The following is a 10,587-nucleotide window of genomic DNA, read 5'->3' as shown; positions in this document are numbered from 1 at the left end:
CGCCCGTCATTGGACTATATGGCGGGCGGGAGGTGGTTAAAAGCTACAGATGTAGGAAATGAACCTTTTAATTACAATTTTAACCCGTGTGTGTCACTTTGTGTGTCTGTACCAAGGCCAAACATTTCAGGGGAGGAAAACTTTTGATCCGGCCCATTTGGGTGATTTTTGTTATTATTTAATAACCAGGCAACTATTTAATAATAAACAGCTGATCTCTATCCTTTAATCTCTCATATTTTCAATATCGATGTTAAAATGTTACAATTTCTGCAAGTGGATGCAAACTTTTAAAGTGTGTGTGTGTATGTGTATATATATATATATATATATATATATATATATATATATATATATATATATATATATATAAAAAATTAATTTTTACATTTTTTTTATGAAATATGCAGAATAGAAAATCATGGAAATAAAAATAGAATTTGTGATCCACAGATGGCAAATGTGGATCTTGCACCTCTTGACTTGTTGCCCTCTCCTTCCCCCACCCCCCCTGTATCCGATCTCTCTCCATCTTGCGTCTTTCCTGCACCCATCCCCTCTCGCTCGCTTGCGCTCAGTCAGTGGGAGCTGTCAGCTGAAGCCGCCTAATAATAACACACAATTTGTCAGGTTCAGCTCCTTCAGTGCATTTCAATGAGCCACATTAGGCCTGGCACGGGTGAACAAGATGGGGGGAGGCGAGTAGAGCCGGTACCACTTTGCGATGGTCCAATGAAGGGCTTCTGAACCGACCGCGATTTCAATTTCTTACAAAAAAATGAGCAATTAGATTGCAGCCTTTGCCGTCCTCTTGGGAGCATCTGTTGATGATTAAAGCCTCTTTCTCTTTACCCTCCCCCCTATTTTTCAGCACTGCATGGTATCACCCGATGCTCTGTTGTAAGGGCAGGAAGAGACATCGGCAGCTCTGCATCTGGTACCCAGAGCCTCAGCATCCTCATCCCAGCATCCTTCCATCCAGCCTCCCTGGCACCCACACCCACCTCCCAAATCCGGCTGGCATGCTGCAGATCAGGTAAGACCCACGCTCATTAACCCTTTCTCTTCCTCTTCTGTACATGGCATGTGCATTGACACCCCAGTCACTCCTCCTGCACCATGCTGTGGCCATTTTGTCCTAGAAATCCTTGGACCTCAATTTATACCTATAAGGTCTCTTAAAGGGTCCCAGTGACAGCTGTTATTGAGTGCTGGGATTTTGTCAGGGTGGGAATATGCTGTTTGTCTGAAAACGCTGAGCAGCTCTCATCCTTGAATAGCATGAACTGTGACCTTGGAATCTGTACAGAATTGAAACAAATGTATTATTTTCATTCTTGTGCAATGGGAGTCTTAACTCTGGAGTTGTCAAATAATCTGCGCTAAAGTGGAATGGTTCAATATTGGATATCTAAGCATTTGATTAAAGTATGTCATGTAAATATAGATCTATATATCTACAGATGTAGTCTCTCCATTTAAAAAAAAAAAAATATATATATATATTGGAGAGACAACTAGATCTTTAAGTAGTGTATGTGTGTGTATATACATACATATACATATACATATATATATATATATATATATATATATATATATATATATATATGTATTTAACTGGAATTCTCACAGTCAGGGCTACATTTTGGATATCTGATAATCTGATTAAGATATGTCATGTTAAATAAATGAATGAAAAAAAAAAAATAAATAAATAAATAAATATATATATATATATATATATATATATATATATATAAAACTACGTAATATAGCTAACTGTGGAATGCTCAAATAATTAGTCATGAAGGGGTTAACTTTTGAATATGTCATGGTAAATGAATTAAAAAAAAAATAATATATATATATATATATATATATATATATATATATATATCTAGATATATAGAGATATAGATATATATATATGTGTGTAGATAGATATATCTCTATATGTAGATAGATATATAACTACGTAATATAGTTAACTGTGGAATTCTCAAATAATCAGACATGAAGGGGTTAACTTTTGGATGTGTCATGTTAAATAAATTAAAAAAAAAAAAAATATATATATATCATATTACTACGTTAATATAGTTAACTGTGAAGTTCTCAAATAATCAGACATGTTGGGGTTAACTTTTGGATATGTCATGTTAAATAAATAATAAAAAAAAAAAATTATATATATATATATATATATATATATATATATATATATATATATATATAAATAATGTTACTACGTTAATATAGTTAACTGTGAAGTTCTCAAATAATCAGACATGAAGGGGTTAACTATTGGATATCTGATTAGGATATGTCATGAAAAAAATATATATATATAATTTTTTTTTTTTAACATGACATATCCTAATCAGATGTCCAAAACTTAACCCCTTCACGTTTGTGCAGATTATTTTAGAATTAAATATAGTACAATACACGCACACAGATATTTGTATATATTTCATTCTGGAATTCTGAAAAAATCAGCACCGACGTGAAGGAATATCTGATTGAGATAGATAGATTTTATATATATATATATATATATATATATATATATATATATATATATATAAAATCAAGAAGAAGACTTCTATATATGTAAATAAATACATACATTACCCTTTTCAAACATAAGGGTGCTCCTTTCCTTGCATAAACTGTTTTCTAACCATGCATGAAAGGGTTAACCTTGCGCACCAAAGGGGTTACCCTCGTCCGGCTTGGCGGTTTTCATTCTCATTTCACAGTCAGCAGAGCTGTTGATTCATCCTATAGATACTGTACTGTCACGGGAACCCCCGCCGTGCTAGCTAGCTCAAAGTGACCTTGACTTTTACGAGTCTTGATAGTAAAGGTATAGTGTTTTGTATTTTTTTTTCCGCTTTGTCTACGCTTGTAGCAACTGGCAGTCCGTGTCGCTCGCTTAGGGAATAGGCAAACCCCACTGGTTCGCTCCTTGCTGCAAAGCAAACACGTTTCCAGTGCCTGGGGCAAGAGACAAGTTATCACAACATCTTTATATTAACAGCCTTTTGCATGCATGAAAAAAAAGTCACAATCAGCGACAATCGACAGAGGAGCTTTCAAAGGTTAATTTGTGAATTAAAAAAAAAAAGAGCAGGCTAGATTAATAGGTAAAGGATTTGTAGGACCAGCATCAGAGCCAATTAATCTTTACTGATGGAGTGTCACAGATCACAATGATTTATCAGATCAATTTAATCTATAGCCTGTTTTTTTTTTGTTTTTTTTTTTTTTTTTTTTTAACCTTGGTCTTACGAGATTCATATAACAAATTGTGAATTCATTTTCACAAAGCGTGCTTGAATCTTCGTTTACGGATTTGACGCCTGGATGATTTCAGCCACGACAGAGGGAGGCTGGAGGAAAAATAGAGCAGATGAGCGAGCAAGCACCGTGCACTCCCTGTAATGTGGTTTGAAGGTTGAGCACAGCTTTGAGGACCTTTGATTGCGCCGACTTGTCCGCAAGGATCTTCTTTTGTTGTTCAGAAACAAAGGAGGGGGATAGGTGTCACGGTAAATAGGATTCAGGTGTATCATTGTGTTTTAAAGCCCTAAATCAGCTGCATACATTTTCAGTGCATCAAAATCGGAGTTCATTTTCTTTAGAAAGCAGCCACAGCTTGAATAGAAAAGACTTTCACCAGCCAGCATGCTGTAGACTAGGACTCTTGCTCTCTGTGTGTAAGCTGTGGTCTCTCTGCAGAGGTATGACACACCCCCTGCAAAGTTAGTTCCATACATCTGCAGTCGTAAAGCACATGCTGATTTAAAAAGCCCTTTGTAAGGGGCCCTTGTTCTGTGTGTAAAAGCAGTATTACTTCTGCAGAGGTACGACCCCCACCCCCCTCCACCCCCATCCTGCTAATTTAGATTTCTGCATTCAATAAAAAACATATTCATTGCTAATTTGAAGTCTCTCTTCCAGCATGCTGCAGAGAAGGGCCCTTGCATTTTGTGTAAAAGCAGTGGTCTCTCTGCAGAGGTCTGATACATCCCCTGCTGATTTAAAAAAAACTCTTTGAAAGCATTCTGCAAAGAAGGATCCTTTCTGTGTAGAAGCAGTGGTCTCTCTGCAGAGGTCTGACATGCCCCCTACTATCTTAGATCTACAGCTCTGCAGTCAGTAAAGCGTATGTTCCTTAGTGATTTGAAGTCCCTCTCCCAGCATGCTGCAGAGAGGAACCCTTGATTTTTGTGTAAAAGCAGTGGTCTCTCTGCAGAGCTCTGACACATCCTTTGCTGATTTAAAAAAAAACCTTTGAAAGCATTCTGCAAAGAAGGATCCTTTCTGTGTAGAAGCGGTGGTCTTTATGCAGAGGTCTGACATACCCCCTACTATCTTAGATCTATAGATCTGCAGTCAGTAAAGCGTATGTTCCTTAGTGATTTGAAGTCCCTCTCCCAGCATGCTGCAGAGAGGAACCCTTGGTTTTTGTGTAAAAGCAGTGGTCTCTCTGCAGAGCTCTGACACATCCTTTGCTGATTTAAAAAAAACTCTTTGAAAGCATTCTGCAAAGAAGGATCCTTTCTGTGTAGAAGCGGTGGTCTCTCTGCAGAGGTATGAAAGCATTCTGCGAAGAAGGATCCTTTTTGTGTAGAAGCGGTGGTCTCTCTGCAGAGGTCTGCCATACCCCCTACTAACTTAGATCTATAGCTCTGCAACCAATAAAGCATATGTTCCTTAGTGATTTGAAGTCTCTCTCCCAGCATGCTGCAGAGAGGAACCCTTGCTTTTGGTGCGCATTTCTGTGTAAAAGCAGTGGTCTCTCTGCAGAGTTCTGACACATCCCCTGCTAAGTTAGATATACTGTATGCTTCTGCAGCCAGTAAAGCACATGCTGACTGCTGATTTAAAAAGCTGTCTGCACGCATGCTGCAGAGAAGGGTCCTTGTCTATGTAGAAGCAGTGGTATCTCTGCAGAGGTCCCGCATACCTCCTGGTGATGCAGAGCAACAGCTTTCCAGTCAACTGGGAGCATGTGCTTTACTGACTGCAGAGCGATGTACCCAACCTAGCAGAAGGTATGCTGGATGTCTGCAGAGGGACCACTGCTTCCACACAGAAAGCAAGGATCCTATGCAAAAGCATGATGGCAGGGGAAGGTCTGCTCTACTTGCACTGTGGCTGCTTTCTAAAGAAAAGAAACTAAGACTTCACACACCTGTAATGTATTTAGTTGGTTTTTATTGAAAAGACGGGCTCTATAAAGCCATAGCTGACCTTAGTCTTTGTTGCCTATATGCACCAACAGGATACAAATGTAATTTTTCCAAAGCTAGATGAATATAGATGGCTGCAATTCCCTGTCTTGGGTTAGGTCCCCTTTTCCCATAAATTTGTGTATTGAGTTGGTTTGGGATGGCATGGACAGCCTTTAGAATGATGTCTACACCTCCTCCCTTGGCCAACTCATACACTCTCACGGCTTCAACTACCACCTCTATGCCGACGACACACAAATCTATCTCTCAACCCCCCACCTCACCCCTTCGGTCTCCGCCTGAATCACACACCTACTGAGCGACATATCAGACTGGATGTCACTCCACTTCCTTAAACTGAACCTCTCCAAAACCGAGTTTCTTGTCTTCCCTCCACCCCGCACACCACCCCCCACTGACTTCTCCATCACATCCAACAACGCCACCATCAAACCCGCCCCGCAGGCCAGAGTACTTGGTGTCATTCTGGACTCCAACCTATCCTTCCAGCCCCAAGTCCAATCTTTAACAAACTCGTGCAGACTCCACCTCCGCAACATCGCCAAAATCCGCACGTTCCTAACCCCAGAAACCACTAAACAGCTCATCCACTCCCTCATCATATCACGACTCGACTACTGCAACTCCCTCCTCACTGGCCTGCCTCGCCGCTGGCTATCCCCACTTCAGTCGATCTTGAATACGGCTGCCAGACTCATTCACCTTTCCAACCGCTCCATCTCCGCCACCCCCCTCTGCCAATTCCTCCACTGGCTTCCGATTGCGCAACGGATCAAATTCAAAATCCTAACACTGACGTACAAAGCCGTCCACCACACTGCCCCGAACTACATCACTGACCTAATATCCAAGTACCACCCAGCACGCACACTCCGCTCCTCACAAGACCTCCTTCTCTCTAGTTCCCTGGTCTCCTCCTCCCATGCCCACCTCCAGGACTTCTCCAGGGTGTCACCCATCCTCTGGAACTCCCTGCCCCAACCAATCAGATTATCACCTACTCTCCTCTCCTTTAGGCGCACCCTGAAAACCCATCTCTTCAGGGAAGCCTACCCCACCCCCTGCTAACTTGCCGACCTCCTCCACTCTTCCTACCACTCCATCCCCCACAGCTATCTCCTCCTGTACCACTATCCCCTCCCTCCTAGATTGTAAACTCGAAAGAGCAGGGCCCTCGATCCCCTCGTGTTTTGCATTGTATTGGTATTGTTCTGTCACATGTTCTGTCCCCCTTTGTAATGTACAGCGCTGAGCGAACTATTGGTGCTTTATAAATACTGTATAATAATAATAATGTCTGAAGAGTTGTAGCAATCACAAATGGTCATGTTAATTAGTTTTCAAGCCCGGCCTTTGGACATTGCAGCCTGGCCCTCAAACCACCTACCCAGTTGTGTTTTGCTGTCTCCCAAGGTGCCATGTTTTGGCTCTTTAAGATGGGATTTGTTCATGAGTGTTGCAGGGGCAGAGATAAATAGGACCTGCTGTGTCCAGACAACGAAGGTCAAATGCAGCCTCAGAACACTGCACCATTAAGGTAAATGGAAGCCCGCTGGAGCTCCAGCTTCTACAAAAAAGGAACAATTGTTATGCCCAAGTTAAAATAATAAACAAAGCTGCAATATTCACTTCTGGGGTTCACGTCTGTCAATGGGTGATGATTTCCTGCACTTGACATATTGTTTGGAATGCATGTCATAAGCAGGTCCATAAAATCCCATAGACCTAGACTGAACAGTACGCATGGCAAGTTCTGAGGCTATGTCTGACCTGCTTTGTGTTCCTCTGTGTTTCTTGGAGTGCAACATGCCATATTGAGGTTCTACCTGAGCTTGAACAGGTGTATCTAATAAAATGGTCGGTGAGTGTAATGCAGGCCATAGACGGGTCGAACATCGGCCGATTTTTCAACGAAAAATCGGTCGTTCGTTCGGCCGACGTTACCACCAACGAATAAACAAATAGTCCGACTAAATCATAAAGTTCACCCCATAACTTCTGTCCCTTGCAGGTCACAGCTCATGTGCAGATTTTTTATCATTAAAACGATTGTCCGATTTGGCCATCATTGCTGGGAAAATCAGCCGATCGTCCAAATCGGCCGCAAATTTCCCAACATAACCGATAATCTGAAAGTGCAAAATACACGAAAAAAACGGCCGACGAACTAATCCACTAACGGTACGAAAATCGTCCGATTTTTCTTTCGGACGCAAAATCGGATGATTAACGACCCATCTATGGCCTGCATAAGTCTCTGTTAAAAACTATTCCCTTGTTAACGGGCAGAAGCCATATTGCATCTGGCTACCATACATCAAAGACTTCTGCCGTAAAGCTGTGGACACAGGAGGCTGAATTCATGAAGCTAACACATCTGGGTAAAGATACTTCTTTTCTGTTCAGTAATTGTATTAAGGCTTAGGACGGGTTTATAGCCAAGTTATTCAACAGACAGCACAGCATTGGAAAGTATCATGAAGAGGGTTGCAGTAAAACTTGGTTTTACTGTGACTTCCATAATTACGGTTTCAGTAGGTTACAGGTGTAACCGCGGGGTTATCGCGCAGATGAGCTAGAGCAGTGGTTCTCAACCTGTGGGTGGCGACCCCTTTGGGGGTCGAACAACCCTTTCACAGGGGTCGCCTAAGACCATCGGAAAACACATATTTCCAATGTGTAAAGAGCAGCTACTGTGTAGAAAGCAGCTACTGTGTTGAAAGCAGCTACTGTGTTGAAAGCAGCCGTATTGGAGGTAAAACGACACTTCATGAATTATATTTAATGGGTAAATAATTTTATGGTTGGGGGTCACCACAACATGAGGAACTGTATTAAAGGGTCATGGGGTTAGGAAGGTTGAGAACCACTGAGCTAGAGGGTGGCAAAATGTAGAAACGGAAGGCAGGGTAGGGGGTAGGGAAGGGTGTGAGGGGCCGGCGTCTAGGGTTTGTTGTTGAAGTCATTTATTGATTCCATCTAGTGGCAACAGGCCACTGAAACTGGAATTATGTAAGTCACAGTAAAACCAAGCTTGCTTTGTGTACTGCAACCCTGCCAGCAATATTTCCTCAGCCAATATTTGGCCAGATGTGGTGCTCCCCTCGGGCTGCATCCTTTTTGTGAGCCAGTGGGTCTGCTCCGCTGCTTAGCCTCCTTGGCTCCCATTGGCTGGTGAGTGCATGCGCCCTATTTGAAAGTCACAAGCCTAGGGCTTGGGGATTGTGAAGCTACATTCTACGTAAGCTCCATGCTGCACACTGAACATTGATGCTGACTGCAGTTTTACCCGCCTTAACTTTAGCCTATTCCGGGATTACACTATTGAATGCTGCTTGCCGCGACCTGGATTACATTTATCGTCTGCTGTCCACCCTGACCTCTGCCTGTCTCTGAATTACACTTATCGTCTATTGCCTGCCCTGACCTCAGCCTGTACCTGGACTATACTTATTGCCTACTGCCCTCCCTGATCTCTGCCTGTCCCTGGATTACACTTATTGTCTGCTGCCTGTCCTGACCTCCACCTTCCCTGATTTACATTTATCGTCTGCCACCTTCCCTGATCTCTGCCTATCCCTGGATTACATGGATTACACTTATTGTCTGCTTCCTGCCCTGACCTTGGCCTGTCCCTGGATTACACTTATTGTCTGCTGGCTGTCCTGACCTCCACCTTTTCCTGATTTACGTTTGTCTGCCGCCCTCCCTGACCTCTGCCTTTCGCTGGATTACACTTATTGTCTGCTGACTGCAGTTTTACCCGCCTTAACTTTAGCCTATTCCGGGATTACACTATTGAATGCTGCTTGCCGCGACCTGGATTACATTTATCGTCTGCTGTCCACCCTGACCTCTGCCTGTCTCTGAATTACACTTATCGTCTATTGCCTGCCCTGACCTCAGCCTGTACCTGGACTATACTTATTGCCTACTGCCCTCCCTGATCTCTGCCTGTCCCTGGATTACACTTATTGTCTGCTGGCTGTCCTGACCTCCACCTTTTCCTGATTTACGTTTGTCTGCCGCCCTCCCTGACCTCTGCCTTTCGCTGGATTACACTTATTGTCTGCTGCCTGCCCTGACCTCCACCTTTCCCTGATTTACATTTGTCTGCCACCCTCCCTGACCTCTGCCTGTCGCTGGTTTACATGGATTACACTTATTGTCTGTTTCCTGCCCTGACCTTGGCCTGTCCCTGGATTCTACTTATTGTCTACTGCCCTCCCTGATCTCTGCCTGTCTCTGGATTACACTTATTGTCTGCTGCCTGCCCTGACCTCCACCTTTCCTTGATTTACATTTGTCTTCCACCCTCCCTGACCTCTGCCTGTCGTTGGTTTACATGGATTACACTTATTGTATGTTTCCTGCCCTGACCTTGGCCTGTCCCTGGATTCTACTTATTGTCTACTGCCCTCCCTGATCTCTGCTTGTCCCTGGATTACACTCATTGTCTGCTGCCTGCCCTGACCTCTGTTTGTTCCTAGAATATACTTATTGTCTACTGCTCTCCACAATCTCTTCCTATACCTTAATTACACTTATTGTCACCTGCCTGCCCTGCCATCAGCCTGTCTCTGATTACGCTTTTTGTCTGTCACCCACCCTGGTCACCACCTGCCTCTGAATTTACTGGTTTCTGCTGAGCAACAGTCCCTGACTGATACTCCTAAAATCCAAGGGTACTCTACTACTCTTTTCCTATCCTTGCACAGTCCTTCATGTCACTAGGCCAGAGACTGTAGCACTGTGTATTAGGCCCCAGGGGTAACCATGTACCCATAGGCCTGTTTGCTTTAAGGGAACTGGGGCTGCTATAGGTGAAAGTATAGTCCCCAGCTATAGAGTCTCTGACCTCTGGTACTGGGGCAAGCATTACAGTGAAGATGCCTGTGATGAGGGGTGTGGATGTTACTCAGCTGTGCTAGCATAGAGCACTGCAGTGGGAGGGCAGGAAGAAGCATTTTAAAATGGGAAGTAATTTCCAGGTAAATCATAACATGACAGAATACTGGAACCACGTAAACCTCTGGAGCCACCCCAAGCAATCTTCCCATTATACTCCGGTGACTCACCTTAAGTGTTAGCATCAAAAGAGTCTGTCCTGACTCTATGTACATACATAGAAATAGGGAGGATAGAATGCCGCAGTCTGAAGGAACAGCTTAGGTGTAAGGAAGAGCAAAAGTGGCCTTAGCCTGATTTATCCCAAATCACGCTCCCGACGCGTTTCGTCCTGCCTAATCATAGGCTGGGGCCATGTGACTGGGGCAAAAAATGGGGGGGGGGGGGATGCGTGACTGGGGAGGAGTCAGGC

At 43.3% G+C, this 10,587-nt stretch overlaps 1 protein-coding gene across 1 annotated transcript in view; it reads left to right on the top strand.

The window, feature by feature from the left end:
- Window positions 1-879: 879 nt before the first annotated feature.
- The window catches only part of SV2A (synaptic vesicle glycoprotein 2A), a 230,954-nt gene continuing 221,246 nt past the window's right edge, over window positions 880-10,587 (top strand). The window contains exon 1 of the mRNA XM_089655505.1: window positions 880-1,036. The gene's annotated coding sequence lies outside the window, so the exon portion shown is untranslated. The remainder of the gene's footprint in view (window positions 1,037-10,587) is intronic.

This window comes from Staurois parvus, unplaced genomic scaffold, assembly GCF_062004578.1.
Source record: "Staurois parvus isolate SC_StPar_1 unplaced genomic scaffold, SC_StPar_1.0 ptg000842l, whole genome shotgun sequence".
In the NCBI taxonomy this organism is placed as follows: domain Eukaryota; kingdom Metazoa; phylum Chordata; class Amphibia; order Anura; family Ranidae; genus Staurois; species Staurois parvus.
Note: the sequence above shows the minus strand (reverse complement) of the source record. Positions and strands in the feature narration are given on the sequence as shown.